We start from the raw sequence: 26,445 nt of genomic DNA on the forward strand, positions 1-26,445 counted from the left end.
CTTCACCAGAAGGCAATTTAAATTGCTGCTGTAAAGCATGAGCACTCTGATGAAAAAATTGATGAGATGAAATTTCCTGCTGCAACACATTAGGTACAGTTTTGATCGCAGCAGCAGCTACTAAAGAATCTACATAGGAATTGCCTTCAATAAAAAATCCAGGTAATGATGTATGGCTATGAATATGCATGATGAAGTAAGGATGTTTTCAAGCACCAATAACCGTCCATAACTTCACTAACATGAAAAACAATTGTTTGTCTTGAATATTATACAACACTGCTTGATCTAAATGCTTAACCAAATTGGCAACATAAATGGAATCAGTAACTATATTTACAGAACAAGGAAATAAAGTAAGAGCCAAAAGAACAGCACAAAGTTCAACCAATTGAGGAGATCCCTGCCTAATCATTGTCTCATATTCCCAGTGATCTTCCTTTCTTCAAGCAACAGCTGCTTTTCCGGTTTTCCTGGATCCATCTGTAAAAACTGTTATACCTTCCACTGAAAAAGGAGAACAAATTTGTTTCCCTTCAAAAGGAATCTCTTTGGCCAGTTTTAGAACTGGATGAGAAGGCAAATGGAATTTTATTTGGCCTGTAAAACAAGATAAGGCAGATTGCAACTCATGATTATTTTGAAAGCACCATTCAAAATACCACTGTTGTACAGGTATCACAATGGTCACAGGGTCATGTCGCACAGTCCCATGACAACACCTGCGGCCTTTGATGATAATATCTGGAAAAACCTCATAAAGTCCTGGAGCTGTTTTCTGAGATCTGAAAGATAAAAATATCCATTCCAGAATATGCAGTTGATCTTCCCAATTATCACTCCATTGACACAGTATTCCACATGATATTTCATGGTCCTTCAAATTAAACAATTGTACATCAACAGAGGTATCTGTTCTGTTCACAAAGTTGTGTGCTAAGGCTAATTCAATTTCTTCTAGGATCTTTTTTGCTGCTGGGGTCAATTGCCTCTCATCAGTAGAGGAAGTGATGCCTGAAAGCAAATAAAACAATGGTTGCATCTGATGATTGGTTATGTCTAAATATGATTGAATCCTGATGGAAGTGAAGGGAGACGAGCACATCCTGTTGATGATCATTGGTCTCAGATTTATTGATCCAGCTTACATACTTTTATAGTAGTGTTAATTAAGCTCATACATATTGCAAAAGCTGAGCTCATCATTGGTTACAGATTACATGCCAACCCCTCCTTTGTGGCTACATTCTCAAAATACTTGTGGTTTTCTTGTTGAGGCTAATACTTGTTTTTACATCCTGCTGTTGACTACAGTTATCCATTCAAGGGCACCGTGTTTTTCACTGTGTTTTTCTTGTTATTTGCTCAAGGACCCAGTGTTGTTGTTTTTCTTGTAAGGAAAAGGCTGAGAACTTACTGCTTACAGCTGCTTTTTACTGCTTAACCAGCTGTATATGATCATGGCCTTTTTCCTCAAGCCACGTCTGCACAAAACTCTCCACAGAATCCAACCTATTAAACCAACTAATTTCTGTACATCAGTAGCAGTTTTAACATCAATGTCTAACTTTACAGGTTGAGGCATAACTTCAGTGTTAGTCACCAACATACCTAGATAGTTCCAAGGCATGTGTTTCTGCACTTTCTCTGGGGCAATGATCAGACCAAAAGCTTTCAAATTTGTCACAGCACATTGTTTAAGAGCTGATAACTGTTGTTTGTTGTCAGATACCAACAAGATATCATCCATGTAATGATAACAGTCGCAGTTATTAAATTGCTCCCTCACTTTTGACAAGGCCTGTGCCACAAACCATCGACAAATAGTTGGCGAATTTTTCATGTCTTGGGGGAGTACCCTCCATTGATATCTTTTATTGAGTTCAGCACGATTTATGGAAGGTACAGTAAAAGCAAATTTTTCTTTGTCTTCTAGTGAAAAAATAATCTTTCAAATCAATGACAACTATTTGCCATTCCTGTGGAATCATTGTAGGTGTAGGAAGGCCTGGTTGTAAAGCTCCCATTGTTGCCATTACCACATCTATCTGTGGTAAATGATGTAAAAGTCTCCATTTTCCCCATTTCTTTTTTATTACAAAAAACAGGGGTATTCCAGGGGCTGAATGATTCTTCAGTATGTCCTTCTTGCAATTGTTCTGTGACTAATTCTTGCAGGACAGTAAGCTTTTCGGTAGTAAGGGGCCACTGGTCAACCCAGACAGGTTTATCTGCCAATCATGTCAAGGCTACAACTGGATGTTCATTGCCCTGCATCACAGTGGCCCCTAATAAAAATCCGAAGTAATTCTGACACCCCATTGAGATAAACAATCTCATCCCCACCAACTTTGAGGAGCATCGACAACATAGAGTCTAATGTTAGCTTGTTGGCCATCAGGATGTTTCACATTAAGTACAATGGCTGACAAACCACCTGTTGTAGCACCATCCAACCCCAAAAGTCCAAAACTTGCATGAGTGAGAGGCCATGATTGAAGCCAGCAAAGTCACAAGAGTATTGTGACATCTGCTCGAGTCTGAATCAAACCTATTACTGATATAGTTCCTGGATGACATCCACTGGCAGTAAGGATGCATGTCTTTTCTGGACGGTTCTCCATTACTTTCTCAGTCCAGAACACTTGAGACTTGAGGTACTCCTGTTGATCCAAAACTTCCTGTGCTGTGACTTTGGTCCACTGTATTTGGAACATAAATCACAGAAGGTACCATTTGAGCAATGCAAGTTCCTTTCCAAATAGTGACAGGAGGGTCATCAATGGATACCATAGCATGAATCTGTCCTAAATAATCAGCGCCAATAAGTCCTAGGTGCACATGAATACCTTTAAGTGTAGTACTTGATGTTCCTATCAAAAACGCACTCAATCCTCGTCCTGTTGGACCATAGGCACTGAGGGGCACTGTACCTATTTCTTTTGTCAGAATGGTTACTGTGTCGGTGGTAGGTATGTCAATCCCTGCGGACCCACTTGTTGCCCCTGGGTATTGTTCGCAAATGGGTAGCTTTGCAGTGCTGGGAAGGCCCGTATTTGCTGTTGTGGTTGTTGGGGTATTTGTTTCCCCACGTGCCCCTTCGCGCTCTTCTTCTCCTTTCCCTGCAATAGTTGACCATTTGCATGATATTTATACTGCATTGTTTAGCACAGTGCCCAAATTGAGCCCAATGATTGCACACAACATTGCTACTTGCACTTGGCTTAGATGTTATTTTCTGGGTATTACACTGTGCCCTTACATGCCCTTGTTGTCCACAATTATAGCATTTCAATGAAGGTCTTAGAACTGCAGCAAGAGCTGCCATTTTATGCTCTACTGAACCAACTTTCGAGCAAGCAGTAACCATTTCAGGCAATGTGGGTTCCCCAGGAAAAGTGTCAATAATCTTTCTGCAGTCTGGGTTTGCATTTTCTTTAGCCAATTGTATACACAATTTGTGTCACAAAGATTCATCATCTACCTGTTTTTCAACAGCTGCAGCAAGCTTTTCTACAAATTGCAAAAATGGTTCTCTCATCCCTTGTTGCATAGTAACATATCTCTGTTTTGGAGCTGCCATTTCCATTGTTTTAATTAAAGCACTCATGCCAATTTGCTGAGCTTGTGCCAAAATTGAAGGATGCCACCTTGCCTGTAAATCTGGGTAAGCAAAAGGCCCAGTGCCCAGTAAGGCATTGTCCTGGGTTGACTATATGATGCTTTTATCCCCAATCGTCTTGTTTTGTTTATGCTGAATAATAAGTTCTGCACCTTTAACACTTGTTCCAGAGAGTGAAGCGGGGAGAGAAGTGCGCAGTTTGTTTTCAGACACTGCACTCACTCCTACACATTCCTGCTCCTGGACTGTGTTGTCTGCAGATGGACAGGCAGCGGGACAGAGCTCTTTTTTGTTTTTAGTTAGTTTAGCTAGTTGAGGCAAAGAAGTTCCCTGGACTGTGGTTTTTTTCCTTTTCTTTGGACCTGTTTAAACCTGCTCTGGACTGAACACCCAGGGGAGCACCGGCAGCTCGCACCTGTGGCCCACCGGGCCAGGCCTGGCCTGCCACATTTCCAGCACCAGAGGAACTGATCAGAGACTGAGTGAGCTGAGCCGCAACCCGGGGATGGGGTGTTCTCAGTTTGTCATCTCTTTTAGAGCAGCAAGGGGTTTTATTGTTTGATATTGTTTCGGTTTTATTGTTTAATAAACAGTTTGTTTCCACTTTTCTCCAAAGAAGTATTTTCTCCCAGACCAGTTGGGGGGAGAGGCCGAATGAATTTGCTTTCCTAGAGGAGCCCCTTTGGAGATTGTCTCCCAAATTTGCTCTAAACCAAGATAGGCATCAACGTCCACAGCATGACGAGGGTCGTGTTGAGGCAGATGCATATTTGTTAAAGCTGTGAGCTCAGCCACTTGCCTCCAAGTTTCTTGAAATACACCATATTGTACTGACTGGAATAAAATTGTAGCAAGATGCGTGATGTCATAAGGTGCAAGCATATCTGCATTAATTACACATAATAATTGCATTACCTCTGAGGAATTGATACCATACTGTGCCACTTTTGATTGGAGATCTTGCACAACCTTCCAAGCAAAGACGCGATGACTATCATCCTGCCTTGTTCCAGGAGCTGCTTTAAAAACTGGAAAAGCCATAGGGTTATCACAGGCAACATTTGCAGTAGCACTGTTCTCCTGAGGTACTCTGGGAGCACCTAATCTTTCTATCATGTCCCAATTCTTTTCTTCAGCTTCTTTCTTCCTAACAAATTCCCAAAACTCCTGAGGCTGTCGAGGAAGCACAGTTACTTGACATGGGAGCAAAGTCCATGGGGCAGTAGGGCTAGAGCTATTAGTAGGTGAACTGTCAACAGTTCCTTGCCCCAACTCAGGTGTTACTGCAGGCAACTCATCACTTGATTCGCTGTTGCTGTCACTGTCAGGTAACAGAGGATACGGCCTTGCAGGTTGTTCATGCAGCTCAGCGGGGAGTAGGGGAGCAGATGGCTGGGCTAGAGCGGAGGGAAGTGGGGGGACAGATGGCTGGGTTTCTCTCTCTGCTAAAGACATTTCAGCTAACTGGCATAGTGGTGTAGTATATACAGGCACCATTGCAAGCTGCTGTGAAAGTGTGAGATAAAGAAGTTTAAAGGTCTGATAAGGAGATACTATGGCAGTTTGCCCAGAAGTTTTGGCAGCTTGCCCAGAAGCTTTGGCAGCTTTCCCAGAAGCTTCAGCATCCAGCCCAGAATCTCTGGAAGCTTTCCCAGAAGCTTTGGTAGCCTGCCTGGTAACTTGCATGGCACCTGCACCTTCTTCAAGGATAGATTCACCAAGTTCCCCATCAGAGGCCCTCTCTGCCTCATCCCCTCAATCAGTTTCTGTTATCAGCCCCGATTCTTTGTCCGCATCCCACTCTGCTTGTTCTCGCTCTGTTTTCCATTCCTTCAATGCCTCAAAGAGATATCCCCAAGTAACAACTAGATCGACAACAGTTTTATCTCCCGCTTGGATGACTTCCCACAGTCTGTCCCCAACTTTTTTCCATGCTTTAACACTAAATGCTGTGTCAGGATCAGTGCCAAAATGCTGTGATTTAGCCCACAGCAATATACTATGAAGGCCATAGTCTGAAGTATTAATTCCCTTATTTCTTAACAAAACTTTCCATGTAGCCAAAACAGTCTATTCCTCTTTAGATAAATTATTTCCCATTATTAATAGTTGGTGGCTCACCTATCCAGGTGTCTTGATAGGAGAAAATCAGGTCTGGACCTACCCTGTGGCTTCTACCCGCCACTCTCAGCTGCACCAGCGCCGCCTCTCTGTCGTGGTTTCACTGACAGGAAGTAGGGGTTTTTTTGAGATTTTCTGTGGCCACCAACAGGTGTTCAGATTTTAATATTAGCACCTGATGTAGCCACTGAAGTTTAGACACGCCTCTGAGAACACACAGGGGTTAAAAGCAAAGCTGCTCCCCTAGGAAGCTCTCTTAAGACTTCAGAAGCAAAGAAGTCAGATCTCCTTCCCCCATCCAGCTGCTGCTGCTGGGCGGGGGAGGGGCAGACATGTAGTAGGCCTGGGCCTGGACAGAGATAAGAAGTGAAGAAGCCCTTGAAGACAGAAGAGTAGAGGAACACCAAGAGACATCGAGCAGCCACCCGCCCCTCCCCCCCCCCCCCCAAGGAGAGAGAGAGAAAAAAAGAGCCAGCGTCTAAATTTAATAGCAGCCGGCCAAAGAAGATAAGGGGGAGGTGCAGCGAGAAAGTGCCCGGCAGAGCAGGGTAAGAGTTCCAGAGCTCTCAGACAAGCAGAAACTGAAATTTTTAACCCTTTTCTTGCATGATAGAAACCTTGCAAATGCTGATCCTCCTAGAGCTGAATGAAAAGAGAGATAAGAGATGAGATAAGAAGAGATAGGCCCAGAGAGAAGTAGAGAAAACTCTTGAGTAGAAAAAGAGATGACGGAGTGGCCTTTTAGCTATACTTTTCTTGTGTAGCCGTAGACAGAACCATTTTTTTTTTCTGTGACACAGAAACTGCATTTAAAGAGAAGCAGTGCCTCAGAACCAAGAAAGTTCAGTGTAGGTACGCCTCAGCCCCAGGGGGTGCAAAAATTTAAAGAAGACAAGTGTCCCGAAAAAAAAACTGTGCCTTTTTTAGAGTGAAACAAAGCATCCTTAAAAGACAACCCTAGAAGCAGCTCTAGTCCATGCACAGTAGTGAGAGCACTGAGTATAGAAAGAAAATGTCACGATAGCAAAAGATTTTTTTTTCCAAGCAGTGCTGAGTGACATAGAAATACACAAAGTTTCAACAGTGTTTCCAGGGAAAGCCTATGGTGCAAGAAAAATTCCTCTCCTCTTGATAAACTGAAAATTGAGTATTCTAAAAAGTAGTGCCAGACTGAAAGTTAGTGATTTAAGAGAATGTATTGCATTGAAAAATGTAGTGGGGGGGGGGGGGGGGGGGGAGAAGAAGAAAAAGCTTTTGTAAAGTTTTAATTTTCCTTGTGTTTTTTTTTTTCTCTTCTCTTGTAGTTTAGTTAATAAAATTTTCTTTATTTCTAAGCAAGAGCCTGCTTTGCTTATTCCTAGTCACATCTCACAGCAGACACCAGAAAAAAGTATTCTTATAAAAGCACTGGTATTGTGCCAGAGTCAAACCATGACACTCTCCCACTGCATCCCAGTGGGTCACGGCTGCCAGTCGCTAGGACTCCGTATGGGTCCAGACTGAGTATATTTTAAGGGTGTTGTGTCACTCGGTGATCACCAGATGTCGCTATCGAGGCGGTCACAACACAAAGCGGAGACCACAAGCAGTCTCAGATGGCAACTCTTTATTATCAAACGTGGCTGACCTTTTATACACTTTCCAGTTGTTTATACTTCTTCTACCCTAACTATTGGCCACAATAAATCAACATAACACTATTGGTGAAAAGTTACAGTGACTTCAAATAACTTTCTGAAAGTACTTCATGCAGCTGCAAAGTTCTCTTCTTATCTTTCTTCAATTCCTCACTTCTCTTGGTCTCCTTGGTTACAGCCTTGGAGAGAGCTCCCTATCAGCTTCTTCTTGCTTCTCAGCTTATTCATGCTCCTTTAGCTAACAGGCTCGCTGTTAGTCCCTTCCACATGTACATTAACATAAGCATATAAATCTGTGCACACTAATATGTGTAATATGATCAGCACACATATCTTACACAGGGCTATGCTCACACTTGCAAAGCCTGTGCACACACACAAACATCGGGTTGTGCACAAACTTAGTAGCACCTTAGAGGGAGTAATTTAACACACGTATATAGTAATGAACATAACACATGTACACCTTGGTACTTGTGTGTGCACCCAGAGCTGTGCACACCTGCACACACAGGTATTGTATGTGTAGACTCACACACCTTAGTACGCATATACCCATAGATACACACTGGCACATACGTGTAAAGCACTCCCCAGAGCTCTTCTGGGAAGAGAGTAGAAAGATATCTACTGTTTGTTACCACCCTGCCACTTTTAGGCAGTATTTTACCCTCTGTGCCTTTGGGGTGGGAACAGACAGTGTTGTTTTAAAGGAAAGGTTAAAGACAGACTGTGTTGGATTGTCTTCTGTCTCTTACCCTACAACGGCAGGAGGGCACAAAACTGAGCACTTTTTGTTGTTTTGTCTTTCCTAGAGGCTTGATCGGCATGAAGGAGAGGTCATTTATTTGGATTGTGGAGATTTGGACAAGTATTTCTCTTACAAAGAATAATTTCAGCATAACAAGTATAAAAAAATGTGGCTTATCTCCTTTATAAAGAAAAGAGGTTTCTCCTTTGAAATAAATACATGCTAGAACCAGAGAGAAAGGCACTGAAAAGAGAGAGAACAAGGCATAGCACTGGCTGTCCCCTGTTCTCAGAATGATGAAAATACAGAGGCACTTTCCAGTAGATGAGACTGAAGGCTTTGAAATGAAGATGTGCTAAATTTTCAAATTCTCTCAGTGTTCCCATGGCATACATTAATATGTCTCATCCTGTACCTCTATTCCTTTAAGACCAAGTATAGATTTGTTGCATCTTCTCTGAAGAGGGCAATACAAAAACCAAACCCAAGTCTCCTTCCCCCAGCTGCTTAAATAGGAAGCTATCTTTCCTCTCTTGTTAGGCAAAATTCAAGAGGATTTCTGATATAATGAACAGCATTTAGAAATACAATACAAAAATTCTTATTAAGCTAGTTTCTGAATTGCCCAAATTATTCAATACAATCAGGCAGTGTATCAAACTTCCCACACAGAGAGAACAGTTTGGCTCTGGTATCATTAAGATGTCATGTCGTTAACAGCATTTCTGTGTAAAGTCTCCACAAGGTATTTGGAAACTGCTTTCTCTGGAAGGCTTTGCAAGTTTGCAAATGAAGTTTTTCAAATGCATTAATGAAAGCAGAATGTTAGTATAGGTTTCCTAATTTATCTCATAACTTCAATTAAAATTGGATCTGCATACAAAACTGTGGTATTCACATTCTCTGGACCTGAGAGAAGCAGAGAAAAGAATGATCAAAACAATTCTTATCTCATTCGCTGCTCCTGTGTTGTGCCAAAGTAGAATGCAATATGGAGATTGTTTACCCAAAGTGATGGTCTTTTGTTTCCTTGGCCTATCAGGGCCAAGTGCATGTCCAGACTGTCGGTCAGCAGACAGTCACAAGATTCTGGGCAGTTGAGTTGAGTTGGGTGCTTGTGCAGATTCAGTTTAAGATGTAATATAGTGTAATATAGTATAGAATAATATAGTAGAATAAAATAATTAGCCTTCTGATATCCATGGAGTCAGATGCATCATTTTCTCCCTGCGTCAATGCCCTGCTTTCCGATACAAAACCTATCAGTAATGTACAATATCCAAATATGTGACAGTGATTAGGTAATCCCTACAAGTGTACTGTTCAAAGAATAAATAAATAGGTTCTGGCATTCCTCACCCTTTACACAGCTACACCATTGTGTTTTGTTAAGGGATACTTCTTACCTTTTAACTAAAGGGGGAGTACTTGTGGTCCCTGTTATTGTGGAGGTTTGTTCACAATTAATTCTAATTACAGGCTCTCTAGACAGAGTCTGCCTCTTTGATAGACTACAGGCTTTCCTGACAGAACCCATCTCCCTGATTAGTTAGGAGAGAGAAAGAAAGAAAAGAGAGCGGGAAAAAAAGAGAAAGAAGAAGCTTTGCCTTCTTCTTGAAAAATAAAAGCAAATCATTAGCTTATACTCTTGGAACACTAGTGGAAGCAGCTGCCGAGCTGCTCACGTGGTGCTCTCGTGTTCGCGTGGTTCCACGCTGGTGAACATCGCAGGGGTGTCTCCGCGGCCTGGTGCCCCTGGGCCAGTCCCTCCAGGCACGGCTGCCCCCGGCATCCTTGAGTCACCACCCCCTCCCCATCAAGCTGGCACTGCACCTTCGTGCGTCCCTGCTCCACATCAGCTCAGCCCCATACTTGTGGGTCATGGAGAAGCCTGTGCACAACCAGGAGTTTTCGACTCTCAGCGGTTTCCACACAGAACACGTCCTGTGGCACCACCGCAGAGCTAGTGACCTCTGCTATCCACAAGGTCCTGGCACAGCCAAGCCCGTTCCCAACCCTCAGCAGTTCTGAGCGCCAAGTGCCTCACGCGTCCAGCCACAGGGCAGCAGCTGCCCCGTGGCGCTCGTGGCCCCCACCACCCGTGGCTCTGCACCTCCATAGCTCTCGGTCCACAAGAGCTTGGCCCCCACCACTGACAGCCCATGCCAACGGATGGGCTCCAATGTCCTGACCCCCCGGCAGCGCCGAGCCCAAAGGCTCTTGGTGCCCGGGGCTGTTGCTGCCGGCAGCCCTGTGCCTCCAAACTCCTCTGGTCCATGAGTGCAGCCTTTGTCACTGACAGCCTTGCACCAGCAGCTCTGGGCTCAAATGCCCCCAACCGCCAAGGCCCACCCTAGTCAGGTCAGCAACGCTGAAAGTCACTGTACTGGGTGCCTCCCCTGGCCCACCATTGGCCGTGTAGGCCAGCACGGTCCCTGGCTTGGAAACCCTGTCCGGGAAACTCCGTGCACTTGGCCCACCCTGAGCAGAGGCCCCGCCGGCCCCGGCCACGACCAAGTCACTGCAGGCAGGCATGCACCTCGGCTGGTAAGCTCTGGAAGTTATTGCGCTGCCAGCGCACTAGAAGCTCACCGCACCGAGCGCTGTACACTTCGCTCCTCCAAGTGGAGTAGCTACGCGGTTTCCTTCCCCTCCCCACGTGCTGTGACCACTCGCCTCGACATGAGCGCCATTTCTACTGAGTGGTGACTTTTGCTATCACTAACACCGTTTGAATCTGATGACCCTCAATCTGATGTTTCCCGATGCTCTTGGGTCACCGTAACTCTAATATCTCTCTATCACATGCATCCTGCCAGCCACAGGGTCCTCACTTTCTACGGGATCCCTGCTTTCATCTCCTACGTGTCCCGCCTTAAAATGTCTAACCACCCCCCTTGTCTTTAAGCTCCAATGGACTTTCAGAGTGGCTCCCATGTACGACTTGCCTGGAGCTGGTTTTTGTACACTTGGATTACAGACAAAAATTTGACCAAAATGATTATGAGGACATTTTAAGCTCCATATCTACCCCAAGCACACTCCCGAAATTACTCCACTCATACTTCAAGCATACATGCACTCAAATACTCGCAGTCCTCTGGATTTGCATTTTTCAGGGGTTTGGGTTGTTTTCTTCTTCCTCCTTTTCTTTTTTGTTATTTAGTCCTCTGTTGTCCCCAGTGCTGACCTGCAATCACTGATGGTTGCAGGAGAACTTGATGGAGCTGTTGAACTTGCAGCAGAGTGCACTTCTCTTTCGATATCTTCTGCAGCCACAGAGACGAGGTGTTGATCGTGGATGAAGTCCCATTTTGTGAGAAACGACTGCTCGCTTAAAAAATTTAAAGGGCTTATTAAACCTTAACAAAAATACAACAAAAGGACTAAATAAGGATGTGAAAAATGCGTATTATATGATTGGCTTTTCGCAAATATTAAAATTAATATTATATGTGTTATGTTAGAAAGTTATGCTGTATTAACTTCCTTAAGTAGTGTGTTAAATATAGTTTTAAGTTATAATATAATGTTAAAATAGAAACTATGCTATGTAAGATACTTTTTCTGACTAGCTCAAGGAGAGATAACAGTAACAAGACACCAAAAACCCCAAGAGAAAAATTATTGCCTCCTTATCAGGGAGAACCAGACTCTGAGGTACCAAGACGATTGATTTACAAGATGAGGGATGAAGTTGACAATAATCAGAGAACACCCTTTATTTGAAAAGAATTTTTGAATCATGTATGAGATGTTTGAATATGCAATAGGCTATTGCTTTTAAGAGTTAATCCTTTGTTAGCAAGCCATGCTTTTTTGAGGAAACCATCCGAACGTTTGTAATTCTTTGCTTTTATTGTCCTTTATTGTCCTAACTCTAATTGTCCAAATTCTTATTGCTCTAATTTGTATTACTATTTTTATAACCATTTTATTACTATTAAACTTTTAAAATTTTAAAACAAGTCATTGACATTTTTCACAAGGAAAAGCAGGCCTGGAAGCTGCCCTCATGGCTGCCTACCACATGGCTAGCTCATCTTCAAGATGGATGCTCAGTCTTTTTTACTCCTGGGGGTTGCATCAGCCAACCCTGACCCCTCCCAATGTCTGTCAGTCAACTCTTCTTTGCCATTTATTGGTGGAGGCTGCTTTCTTGTAACTTGATTGATTGGAGGGTCAAGTGTTGTCATGCCGTGCCCCTTCCTCAACCCCCCCAGCAACAAGCTTTTCCATTCTCAACTGCCCCATGTAAGGGGCACATGTGCACGTCTTCTTTTTACCCATCCTAGACAACCCAGGTTCTCTGATGGCAACAATACTGAGGAGGGGAAAAGGGAACTATGGGGAGAACAGAGGACATCTAAACTACAGTAACATAACTATAAATCACTAAAGCTTCTCTTAATATTCACACAATATTCATCCCTTAATTGCGAGAGACAATAATCTCATTTTCCATATATAACAGTGCATCATGTTTTCTCAGTGTATTTTGCACGGCGCAACTGTGGATGTGTAACTTGAAGGTGGTGGCAGCAATTGCTTCTTCCTCTAGCAATGATGCAACATGCTGTGCATATGGTATTTGCTTCAGGGAGACTAAAAACAGGGTGAGAAAGCTTGTCACCATGCAGAGCTTTATACATCTCGGTTTCAAATTCTAGGTGGATTTGCAAAGGTAAAAAATTGTGCAACATTGTCTCACTGGTGAAAATGTAATAAAAGTCATGGACAAGCTTGCTTTACAGGTAATCCAAAAGATACTTCAGAGCTAGTAATGTGCTGTTCCTGTGGAGTTCTCAGGAGCACAGATGCGACCTGTCACTGTGGGCTAGTGGTAGATGCCGTAGAGTTGAAAGAATTTTAATAGCACCATAAATCCTGTGCCCTCATGTGGAGAGGGCAATGTTCTCTAGCTGTAAAACTGAGGCAGTTGCAGATTTAAATATTAAATAACTAAATAAACTACTGTAAGTCAAATAGAGTGCTGATGAGAATAGTAGCATTGTACATCTGCCCCTTTGGGTTTTATTGACCGGTGGGTGAGGAGGACAGGTGAGCAGTGACAGAGCTGGTGTTGGTTTGAGTTTGAGCACTTCTGATGTGCAGGCTTACTGTGATGTACAAGCTGTCAAACTACTTGGCAATTTCATACCTTGCTGTTGTGATCTTTTAGGATGATTTGCCTTGTGTTAAACTAGAAATCAATGTCATGAAGGACTTGAGTCACCAGCACATTTGCCAGTTGTATCATGTGATTGAGACACCCAAGAAAATATTCATGGTTTTAGAGATAAGGAATGGTGTTTCTGCTATGGCAAAAATCTCTGGGTTTAGCCATAGCAGTAGATGGTAGCAGAGTCCAAATGAAACAATTCTTAGAAAATCATCTCAATGATGAGTATGTCCAACGTGCTGTAGTTTAAAAATGAAGCTGACAATGTGTTCTGTCTCATTGTAAAAGCCACTTTTTACCGTTTGCAATAAACAAACTGATTTAATTTCCACCTCCCACTCCAAAAATCAGCACCATAATGTAGTGAAACAATCAACTTTATCCAGGGCCCCTTGGAGAATAGAATGCTGACACAGCAGCAAAGAAGCTTCCTGACTCCAGGGACATCTGCCCTATAACCTATCCCTATAGCCATGTAAGGCAATATCTTGTTAACCCTACTATTGGTCGCTTATGGTCCCTCTAACCTTTTGCCATTGGCCAAGATGGGAACTGGGCCAAGGGTATAAAAGTAGCATACTGTACCCCTACTAACTCGGAAGAAGAAGAGCTGAGACCCTTCACGGAACCCCCCAATAAAGCCATACTCATGGAACAGCTGGCGTCTTCTCCTTCTCCTCTCTCTACCGTCTGCTGGAGCCTCTAGCCAAGGGAAAGCTACCTAGCAAGCAAAGCTGAAATCACAAGAGCTGGCTAATCACTAAGAGCTGAATATCTCCCTGCTTGCTAGGGGCTGACGCACGGCCTTGGTCTGAGAGCAAGCTGGCCTCTGGCACTCAGTCCCCCTGGGAGCTGAGCTCTGGAGCTGTCATAGCTTGCCTAGGATAAGACCAATTAAGGCTCATTTACCATAAGGATATGAGGGACCTGAGAAGTGCCATCGATTTGTTACATCTTGGGCAGTTTCTGTCACCTGTGCTGGTAGTGTGATATGGATGTGGCAAGCATTGAGCAAGAGTTGGGCTCTTGGGCTTGTTGGATCTGTGGCACACTGGCCTGGGGCATGCCTGGGCACTTCTGGGATTAAGCAGAGGGAAGGAAAGAGAAGAGTGCCTTCTCGCTGTCCAGTACCCTTGTTCATGTTTACATTTCATGACTGTATCCCAAATGTATTCTTTTTTTCCTGCTTTCATGCAGTACTGTCCTGGAGGAGAGCTGTTTGATTTCAGCAATTGTTTATGTGCACAGTCAGGGATATGCCCACAGGGATGTCAAACCAGTAAGTCTGAACAGTAGTCAAATTTGCACAAATAATGAAGACCCAATGTCCCAGGTTGACTACATGATGCTTTTCTCCCCAGTCGTCTTGTTCTGTTTATGCTGAATAATAAGTTTTGCACTTCTAAGACTTGCTCCAGAGAGTGAAAGGGGGAGAGAAGAAGCATGCAGTTTGTTTTCAGACACTGCACTCACTCCTCCATATTCCTGCTCTGATTCGGTCTCTGGCTGGGTGCAGATTTGCCCCCGAGCAGGCTGCACGAGCCAGATAGCTCAGTCTTTTATGGGGACAGACTGCCCAAAAACCCAAGCAGCTCTTAGCTGTTGGCAACCTTAGCAAGCTTAAGGGATATCAGCTCTTTTAGTGATTATCAGCTCTTTGTGATTCCAGGTCTTAGCTTGCAAGATGCCGCAGGCAGGCAAGACACAAGGCGAGAGAGGAGAAGGCTGTTCTCATGTTCCGCAGAGATGTCTTTATTGGGTGGTCTGCAAAGGGTTCCAGCCACAGCTCTTCTCCTGAACTGGGCTAACATAGCCCATTATATAGGGTATAGGGGGATCAGAAATATTCCAACAGCAGGGGTTAAGGAGAAATGACCTATGTGCTTACAGAGAGATAAGCAGGTGTATGAAAGGCAGAAGACAGGGGCTTGCCATGACTTGGCATTTCCTAGTTTTAGGCCTCAGCCCTCCACGGGGCCCTAGCAGGCCCTGTGCTTGCTACAACTCCACTTTCTGTTTTTAGAAAAAAGGCGTTCCCTATAGTTCTCCTGAAACAGTGAACAAGGCATGGGAACATAGCTAATACATTAACAACTACAAGGAGAATCCACAACATTCCCTTAACCAAAGATGCAACCCATCCTGTAAATCCCCACTGACTGAAAAGGTCATTGACGTAGTCTGGGGTTTTTTCTACTTTCAAGGCCTTTACGAGTTCTTTCAGTTTCTGGATGTTCGCATGGATGGATTCTGAGCATGAAGAGAGATTGAAGCAGCACATCCCTTCGAAGTCTTCACAGCCGTGTCCATGGGCAAGCAGCAGGAAGTCAATCACTGCTCGATTTTGGAGTGAAGCATGCCTTGTGGTTTCTTCTTCCTTTAAGAGATCGCTCAGGGCAGCAGAGGTAGCGTTATCTTGCTTACTGAGCCAGCACCCGAGGTGATTTATTTCACCGAGGGCTTTAGCTGCAACTACCCATGGTAAGAATAGGGAGACAGCAATCTTTTTGGGTTTGTTCCAATTGTATAATTTAGGATCACAATTTTCATCAAATTCCATGTAGGACCTTTTTTGACCTTTTAATTCACTTTCTTTTTTCCAATTATGTAACAGGGTGATGTTTGGAGTAAGGGTAGAAAGTTTTCCAAGGGTACAGGGGCCTCCCTGGAGTTGGGAGGGGATCCCAGCCCATACTCTGTCACCATAGATGAGAAACGTTCCCTTGGGTAACACTTTGCAGTGGAGAGAGGACACAGAAATCACACAAGCAGTGTAATTACACCAATCGGGATAGTTATAGGCTTTGTTAATGGGTGATATGTCTTGTTGTTATGTGTTTTTTGTCTGGTCAATTTCTGGCCAATTGTTTTTTGGACATCTAAAGTAAAATTTGACACAGTATGTGGCCTTGGAGGACCCCAACAGATCTAATTCTTGGGGTTCCTCTAGAGCATCGGGCAGCATTTTTGTCCACTCATCCCAGGTATCAGCCATGTTGGGTCTCTTACCTGTGGTGCAGAGAACCTCGGAGTTATAGACGGGCCAGTCATCTGCTACAAAGGGAATTCCTACTAGACATGTGGAAAGTGGATTATCAATGCTTCCCATGGACAAGCACATGTTGTCCTGTTTTAATGTTTTTGCTAAGGTTACCCAAACATTATGGCTGGACTGTGGGCTAATCCAGCCAAAGGCACGCAGTACGGTGAAGAACATCCAGGCAGCCGTGAGGACAGCACCAACGGAGATATTTTTCATCTTTGGGCAGGAATAGGGCTTCTAATAGGGAATATAAGCAAAATTTGTTATCTTTATGATGGGAGGGTTTTCTCCCTTGTTCTTTTTTCTGTTCCCCTCCTCCCCCCCTTTTAATTTCTAAGCTACACTAAGGGAGGGGGAGTGGGTAGAAGGTTAAGGGGTTTTAAAAGGTTAGGAAGAGGGAATAATAGGGTTTTTTGAGATACAAAAAGGGGTAACAATATATAATTCAGAGAACACTTTTGTGTTAAGGCTATTTATGGCTTGATGCAGCAGAACGTTATTTAGCTTTCAATTTTGTCTGCTGTCTCGTGATGAGGCGGTCTGTTCTTGTGTTTGTGGGTATTCGGCCATGCCTTCGTCTCCCGGCAGAGCTGGTTTGGTTTTCAGGTGGTCTTGTGTTTGCCTCAGGAGAGTTCTTGTCCCCGTTTGTAGGAGTAGTGCTTGCAGTGCCTAGGTATGGTTTTATGTTTTTTCCTGGGTATGATCTTGGACCAGATGGTAGTAGTACGCACGCATATCCTCTGCCCCAGGTAATCAACTGGAAAGACCCAGAAATTTGGTGTGTTTCGGGGTCCTTCACGAGCACAGGTGGTTTCTCAGTGAGCTTTGCTTGTGTGGTATTTGCAAAGTGGCCAAGTATTGGTGGGTCAGGCTCTGATGTTGTACAGTTTAGGAAGTTGATGACATAGAGAGCCTTGCAAGGTCTTTCTACTGGAGATATGATTCTCGTGACTCTCTTCTGTTGATTGAGGACTCTTTTGAGGGTTTGATGTGTCCTTTCCACGATGGATTGTCCTGTGGGGTTTGCAGGTATGCCGGTCTTGTGTGCTATTCCCCAATCACTGAAGAACTCCTTTAACTTATGAGAGATATAGGCAGGTCTATTATCTGTTTTGATCTCCTGTGGTACTCCTAGGGTGGCAAAGGCGAGGAGGAAGTGTTTTATTGTGTGCTGGGTAGTTTCTCCTGGATGAGCTGATGCAAATACTGCTCCTGAAAATGTGTCGACTGACACATGCATGTATTTTGACCTTTCAAAAGGTGTGAAGTGAGTCACATATGTCTGCCACAGCTGGCAGTTGTTCAGGCCTTGAGGATTGACTCCCATCCCCAAATACGGTATCTGATAGTTTTGATAGTTTGGACATGTAGCAACAATAGCTTTTGCCTGATCTTTTGAAAGCTTGAACATTCTCATAAGGGCAGGTACATTTTGATGAAAAAATGTGTGTGAAAACTTTGCCTGGGCAAAGATGTTAGGAACATTAGCAGTTTCCACTGCCACGGCTAATGCATCCACTTCCTGTTCCCTTCTGCGATGATACCTGGGAGGTCAGTGTGTGACCTCACACGCATTATATGGTAAGGTTGCTTTCTGTGGGTGATTAAATGCATTAATTTAAAAATCAATTGGTATAACTTTGGATTGGAAACCTATTTGAGAAGAGCATATTCTGCTCTTATAGCTATTCCAGCAACATAAGCTGAATCTGTAACCAGATTAAAGGGTTCGTTTTTTAATTTCTCAAAGGCTCTGACAACAGCTGCAAACTCCTCAGTCTGTGGAGATCCCTTCACTATTTGTACGTCAGATTCCAAATTTTGTGTCTGAGGGTCTTTCCATGTCATTACAGACTTGTGGGAAGACCCTGAGCCATCTGTAAAGATGGTTAGAGCTTTGAGAGGTGTTTTGCTTTGGACTAATTTTGTGGTCAGATGAAAGGTTACATCACAATTAAAAAGTTTCTGTTTTGGGATCTGAACTGAAATTTGGCCTGTATAGCTATCTAAGGCAAACTGGAGATTTTCACTGGTCTGGAGCAAATTCTCCAAGTCCCCAGTGGTAATTGGCAAGTATATGCATGCGAACTCATACCCTGCAAGAGAGCGGAGGCGAGTTCTAGCCTTTTTTATTAAGTGTGCCATGATTTCTTGGAAGGTGGTAATTGTCTTTGTAGGTTGGTTGTTTGTAAAGATCCATTCTAGTATCAGGAAAGAGTCTCAAAGCTGAGTGTCCCATTGAAAAATGAGTCCATGGAATCAGGGTGCTTCTCCCAGAATGACAAACTGGAAAGGCAGGCTGGGCTCGAAGCAATGGGCTATGCATGAAGACAGGGCTTCTTGGACCTTGATGATGGCACCTCTGGCTTCTGCTGTGAGAGTGCATGGAGAGTCCAGGTCTTCGTTGCCATGGAGAAGGTTGAACAGAGGAAGAAGGTCCTCTGTTGTAATTCCTAGCAGTGGACGTACCCAGTTGATGGATCCGCACAGGCTACGTAAGTCCCTCGGGGTTTTTGGGTTGTCTTGGATGGTGAGCTGCTGGGGTACAATGGTCCTTTCCCAGATCTGGACTTCAAGGTAAGTCCATGTTTTGGTGTACTGTATTTTGTCCTCATGAATCTCCAATCCTGCCTTTTCTATGGTTTCAATAGTCTTTTTAACTGCTTTGTCTAAGTAAACTTTATCTGAAGCACAAACCAGGATATCATCCATATAGTGGTGGATGATAGCATCTGAAAATAAGTTCCGAAAAGGAGACAGGATGTGAGCAACAGACCACTGGCATATAGTGGGACTGTTTCTTATGCCTTGAGGAAGATAACACCAATTATATCTTTTGAGTGGAGCCTCTCTGTTGAGAGAGGGAACGGAGAAAGCAAACCGTGGAGCGCCCTGGGGGTGCAGTGGAATGCTGAAGAAACAGTCCTTAATATCTATGATAGCAAGTGTCCAGTCTCTAGGCAGCATTGATGGGGAGGGCAGGCTAGACTGGAGGGGGCCCATGTCCTCGATGACCTCGTTGATTTTGCAAAGGTCGTAGAGGAGCCTCCACCTGTCAGTTCCAGACTTTGATAGTACGAAGACTGGAGAGTTCCAAGGGCTGGTGGTCTCAACGATGTGGCCTTTGGCGAGCTGTTCTTCCACGAGGGCTTGTAGTGCGTGCAGCTTGGCTTTAGAGAGGGGCCACTGTTCTATCCAGATTGGGTCATGGCATTTCCAGGTGAGACGAGGTGTATCTGGCAGTGCGTGCTCCTCAGTGGCCCTGATTAGTAATCCCGAGTGGGAATACATTGGGAAGCTCCACATGGGGATAGAACATCCCTGCCCCAAAGGGTGATGGGGGTCCTTACCACAAATGAGCAGATGGTTGCCAACTTGCATTCAGGCCCTTTGACTAGGATATTGTTCTTGCTTCTCATGGATACTGTAGCTCCACCAGTCCCGGAAATCATGCCTGCAACAGGTTGTAGATCCCAGTGTGCTGGCCATTCTGAGTGAGCAATGATGGTCACGTCAGCACCAGTGTCCAGAATCCCCGGTAGGTGGATCTTCTCTCATCTGCAGGTAAGACCACACTCGATGGTAGGCTTGCTTGGTCCCAGAACTTGTGCCCACATTGCTGTAGGGTTGAGAGGAATATCTTCCCTTTGATTCTTTGGGAGTAGAAAGGCTTGTGCGATCGGAGTTCCCTTTGAAAGGAAAAATGGTAAGTCAATGCAATACACCTGGACAAGAATCTCTTGTCCCGGGTGCACTGTTTGTACTTCTGGAACAACAAAGATTTCCTCTTGGCCATGGAGAGTGTCACCTATAATTAAGATGTCCGAAGGGCCACCTTTTGGCCCATGTTTGCCTGTGGGAACACAATAAACATTCTCATTATTAAAGTCAATGGACAGAGCAGTTACCAGGTGGCAGCGGGTTCCCATCTGTATCACCCCATGTGTTGGATCCTCTTCTTGTGGTTTGGAACCTCCTGGGATGGTGCGTGGTTGGGTCTGGGTGGCCTTTGTTTTGCTGTCATAGCCCGGGGCTCCACCAGGCTGCACAAGGCGTTTCCCAGACGCTGCTGGTAGCGCTGCTGATTCTGGGGTCTTTGATAGGTATTGTGGGGGCATTGGGGAGGTTACCTGTCTTGGCAGTCCTTTATATAATGTCCAAGATCCCCACAGTGATAACATTTAGCTTGGTCTTTAGAAGCTATTACTGCATATGCACCAGAAACTCCTCCAGCAATACCCTTAGCAACTGCTTGGGACACTGTATTTTCAGTGGACAAGTGACGTGTACAGTTTTCCAGCATTTGCTCTATGGTAGGATCTGTATCCAAGGGCAGAGACCTCAGAATCATTTTGCATTGTTCGTTTGAGTTACTCACGGCAAGCTTGCATAACAGTTTCTTTCTTGCCTCTGTGCTGTCTGTTTTTCCAGAGCATCTTTAATTCTGTCCACAAATTTGATTAAGCTTTCATCTACTCCTTGTTTAATATTAGAAAAATGCATAGTGGGAATTGAGTCATCTGGCATGAGAAGTAAGGAGGTTTTTGCTGACAGTGCCACATCCTGCAGTGCATCCTTGGTCAATTTCTCCGCTTGGTCAGACGGTTTCTGTAAATCCCCTTCCCCAGCCAGCTGTTCTACCATAAAATTTGTCTTATCAGCATTTGTAGAATATGAGTCTGATAATGTTTTTAATTGTCTTTTCCAATGCCTTTCCCATAACATATATTCTGCTGGGGAAAGGAGGCAATATTTTTAATATCGTGGGGTACTAAAACATGTGCCGAGAACATAGCTTCTAGGAAATTTCTAAAATATATGAGCTTCTGCCATGTTCTTTTGCTATATTTCTTAATTGTATGAAGTCCTTATTTGAGTTAGGTTCCCACGTCTTTATACTAGAGGGTCTGCCTTTCTTTCCCTTTCTATAATCTCCTGGGAAGGCATTAATTTTCTGTGCAATCTGCCAATCACCGGCCTTAGTCGCTTCTATCTTAATTAGTGCCCATGGATCAATGTCCTCTGTATCAGAATCAGAGTCACTGGAAATGCTGTCGTCCTCAGAGGAGAAGTGAGAGCGAGCAGGCCATGTCCTATGCTTTTTACGGCGTGTTGGAGTGAGATTTTTCAGGGGCTTTGGGAGCTGTGAGGAGGCACATGACAGAGCTTGGCCAGAGGGAGGCAGCGGTGGGGCTGGAATGGCAACATTGCATGCACAGGGTTGGAGGAGTGGGGTGGCACTCTGGGGGGTCTCTGGGACTCCGTTCGGGTGACATTGAGGGTAGGTGGGCGGCTGGAAAGCCTGGGGGTGGGGGCAACGAGGGAGTGGGGGAGAGGGGGCAGTGAGACCGGTCTGGAGTGCTGCGGATACAGGGTGGTGTTCTGGAGCTGGGGTGTGCCGGCATGCAGGGGGACCTCCTGCTATGGCAGGCAGGCTAGAAGGGGTGGGAGTGGGGGTACACGCGGGGACGGTAGGGGTTGGGGCTGGGATCAGGGGACTGGCGGTGGGGGTAGGAAAGACCGGGGCAGGGATGAGGGGGGCTGGAGGGGGCGTGGGGGAAGCCGTGTGTGGTGGTTTGACCAGGAAGAAGTGGGAATTCTGGGATGCTGTGGTCAAACCAATGGGTGCTTGGATTTTGATATTGGCACCTGGTGTGGCCAGTTGGGTTTGGATACACCTCCGAGAACACACAGGGGTTAAAACCAGAGCTTCGACCCTGGGAGGCTCTCTTGGGACTTCGAGGGACAGAGGTCGGATCTCCCTTCCCCCATCCAGCCGCTGCTGCTGGGCGGGGGAGGGGCAGCCACGTGGTAGGCCTGGGCCTGGACAGAGATAGGAGGTGAGGAGGATGGAAGGGTGGAGGAGCCCCAAGAGACATCGGGCAGCCATTCCCCCCCCCAGGAGGGAGAGAGAGAGAGAGGAGAGCCGGCGACGACGAATGTGATAGCACCCCCGGCCCAGGAGGAGAAGGGGGGGGAATGCAGCGAGGGAGGAGGTGCCCGGCCGGAGCAGCAGCGAGTGTAGGAGTGCCGGAGTTCTAGGACAGGCAGAGACTGAAATTTTTAACCCCTTACTTTCATGATTGGGACCTCGCAAAAAATGCTGATCCTCCTTGAAATAAACAAAGGGGCCAGGAGACTTCTTCTCCTTTTTAATGCCTTTATTAAAAGTGATCAGCTCAGGATTGGGCAGCTCGACGGGTCTGCAGCATCCGTCGTCTCTCCCAAGGCGACTCAGAGAAGGAGGATATGCACAGCACTTTCCACTAGGGGCAGAGCTGGGGATCACGTCCTCGTGGGAGCCTTTAGGGCCTGCTGATCCCGTCAGATGGTACTTTTGCCGGCTCAGTCGGCCTGGTCTCACCGCCGGGGTCGTCTCTCTTGGTCAGGGCGAGAGGCTCTGAAGGTGTTCTGCATCTCTGCAGGCTCAGCATTCGGCTCCTCACGTCCAGACATCACTCCAGTCTCTCAACTCTTAGGTGGCTCGTCGTTTTGGGGTCTTCTCTGTACACCGGGGGACCCATGCTGCATTGTGGTCTTGGAGTCACTTTGCATAGCCCGCTCACCTTCTCAGGTCTCTTCTACTGTTCGGGAAGGTTCCCACCCTTCTGGGAAAGGTACAACTTAGCCTCGGGCGAGGCTCTGCTGATACAAAAGGAGCGATTAGCCACAACGACTCGTGATTACAATAACAAAACACGAAGAACTTCAGCAGCTACTCGTGGTCTGGCTGCTTTTTTGTAACTTTTTCTCTCAAAAAAAATATTACCCGAATTTTTGTTCATAACAGTCCCCCCTCTTTTTCTTTGATCGAGCTTAAATTCTAAGCTCGCATCAACTCACAAATTTTTTGTTTTGAATCTACTATAAATCTCTTGTGCACTTTGGTAATCCTGGTTACTTAACCTTGTTACTTTCCTTGGTTTCTTCAGGTTGGTCTGCACGGCAAGTACTATTCTACTAAAACAGATAAATAAGCATAGTAAAAAAAGCAATCTTCCAAGTACACACACAGTGAGAAAAACTACCTTTTCCCATACATCCTTTTTGAAAATCTCCAGGTTCTCCCACCCACTGGGATCAAGTGTAGGAGTTTGTTCTTCATTATTTACACATGCAAATCTTTTTATTTCGTTTGAAATGTTCCTAATAATTGAATTCTTTATTTTTAATACTGCCTGGAGCCTGACGACTTTGTTTAACATAGGTATTGGGGTCTGAATTTGGCTTTTACAATTTTGGATTTTCTCAATTTCTATTTCACTTTTCCGGTTCTGTTTATTTTCTCCCAAATCATTATATATAGGAACTCCCAAACTTGATCCAGTTTCTTTGGGTAATAAGAAAATTGGTTTTATCACTCTAGCAATGCAGTTGCCAGACGAGATCAAACCTAGGGGTTTTGGGCTCCCCTGAAATGTGTTCCAAAAGGGGTTTATCTCCTTTCCAGTACACTCATATAAATACTTGTAACAAACAATTTTTCTTACCATTTTCACTATTTCTTTTCTTTTTACTAGATCTGCTGAGCTTGTTTCAGCAGCATCACATTCAAAGCACAACCAGGCTTCCCCTATAGGGCACTCTCCTAGGAGTGGCTGCCTAAAAGTGGCAGTATTGTATGCTATCCAATACACTCTCTTATTTTTCTGATAAAGGACCAGTTGGGAGAGGTTAACACAATCAGGGTTAGAACTGATGTGGACTCTCGACAAGGAGCTCACTTCCTCCTCATAGAGGGGTCGGTAGCACTCACAGCATGGCTCAGCTGGGCTTCTCAGAGCACCACCAGCCATCAGAGCCATCAGTACTACCCTTCCCAAGAGTCCGGTATGGGTCATCTTGCACAGCCTGCCCACCCGGCCTTGCCTCTTGGGGAATTTTACTGAGGAAAAGCTTCCAAGCTCTTTAGAGTCCCTTCTACCCGCTTCTCTGGTTAAACCTCTCTTGGTCTGTTCCCTACCAATTTTGGTTTCCCCTCCCAGGGGAGTGCTCTGTAGAGGATTAACCTGGAGTCTTTAGAATTAACTTAAGGACCTTAACCAGAATTTCTTATTTACAGTCTTAAACTTTTTACCAACATAGTTTACACAGAACAGTTTTGAAACATTTTAAGCAATATTAGAACTCTTGATACCAATTTTTTCCCACACAGTTCAGTCTATTTGACTCTTCCTTCTGAGAGTCAACTTTAAATCCTTTGGTCCTTTTACCACAGTATACTCAGGTGATTTAGCTTGTGAAGCAGATGAATCTTTATCCAGTGCCCGGAGGTGAGAGTGGTGTGGACTCTGGCCCAATGCCAGAGGGAAAAAATGGGAGTCTGGCCCAATGCCAGAAGGAGAATGGGGTGCAGACCAGTCCAATGCCAGAATGCCAGAGGGAGAAAAAAAACTGATGTTGAATCCTGGTCCAATGCCAGGACGTGAGAGTGTTGTGAGTCCAACCTTTTTCTTTTGGTCTGCACAGTCGAATTAGTAATGAAGAGTACCTGAAACGGGCTTTCAAACACAGGCATTAATGGTCTGCTATTTAATGATTTATCAAAACTCAGTTTCTCTGTTTAATGTTATTGGTTAATTTCTTTTTCTATAGCTTGCATGTTTCTCTCATCAACTTCTGCATACTCCGTATTTTGCAAGGAGTTGTATTTGTCAGCTAACTTCACTCCCAAAGTATTTTTATTCTCCTATTTTTTCTGTGTATTTAATTCACTGGTTTTCTGTTCTATTTTCAAGATCTTATTTATCTCTTGCTTCTGTTTCTTACTTTCACTTAGAGCCTAAATATTTCTTTCAACTCCTTACACTTAAATTTTTTGGGTTTTTTTTTTTTTTACACCATTCTTCTACACAATACACTTCCTTCTAAGGAAATGTGGTAAAACTTATAATGCACAATCTACATTACTTCTATTCTAATTTGTCTATTCCTTCACACCTTCAAGACACAAACTGGATCATTATTGCTAGAAAATCCCTGTAGCCCCCTCTCACCCTGGGGTTGGCCCACAGGTCTCAGTATCCCTGGGCCTCTTGGAAGGGCCCTGACTCTGGTTGCCTCTGGTGCACATTCACTTGTGAGGCTGTCTATGTGTCACTCACGCTCTTACAGCTACAGCTCCCTCACACACCTGAGGAGCACTAGTCTGGTTTGCAGGTCACACACACTCTTTGGCCACAGCCCCCACCCGCCCGGGGGACACAAGCCTGGTTTGCAGGTCACACATACACACACTTGCACTGCCCCCTTCCCACCTGCCCGGGAAGTTGAGGCTGACTTCGTGACTCACTCTCACACACACAAAACAATAAGGTACCTTTTACTTTCACATAATTTATTACACGTTAAGTATTACTGGCCAGTTTTGGTGCTATTGGATATCCTTTCTACCTAGCTGGTTTTTGTCTAACTTCAGATGTTTTTCACTATTCTATACTATACTTCTTAGTACTTTGTTGAGACAGGACTTATCTGCTCCTGCATCTACTCAAAAATTCAAATTCTTCATTTAGGGGTCCCACTTCAATGTTTACTAAGGGCTCTTCTAGATGTTGCATCGGGTCCCCTATAGTGTAAAGCCCCTGACCCTCTAATCGTCACCTCTAAGGATCTTCCCTAAATTATCTTGTTCCCTGGCTACTGCCGCATCGAGACTAAGCTTTCTACAAACCCTCCTGACGTGTCCTGGCTCTCCACAGTAATAGCAATGTCGCTCTCTCAAAGGGCCTTGAGGTGTCTCCATCCCTCTTGCACCTGACAGTACTGGCCTATCCTTGCCTCCTCCTGGTGGTGGACCCGCCCACCCTGCACTTTCTCTAGCTACAGCAACCATTACCTTAGCCTTGGCCTTTGCTTTTTCTTCTTCCCTCCTTAAATACACCTTCAATGCTTCTCTTAATAACTCATTAATGTCCTTCTCTTGCCAATCTTCCATCTTTTCCAGTTTTCTCCTTATATCAGGCCAAGATTTGGTAACAAATTGGACTTTTAACAGCATTTGACCTTCTGGGGTGCCTGGGTCTATTCTAGAGTACAACTGGAAGTTCCGCCTTAGGCAATTTAGCCAAGCAGCAGGAGCTTCATCTT

Source organism: Melozone crissalis, unplaced genomic scaffold (genome assembly GCF_028551555.1).
Source record: "Melozone crissalis strain CALT ecotype California unplaced genomic scaffold, PUWL_Pcris_2 ptg000354l_1, whole genome shotgun sequence".
Classification (NCBI taxonomy): Eukaryota; Metazoa; Chordata; class Aves; order Passeriformes; family Passerellidae; genus Melozone; species Melozone crissalis.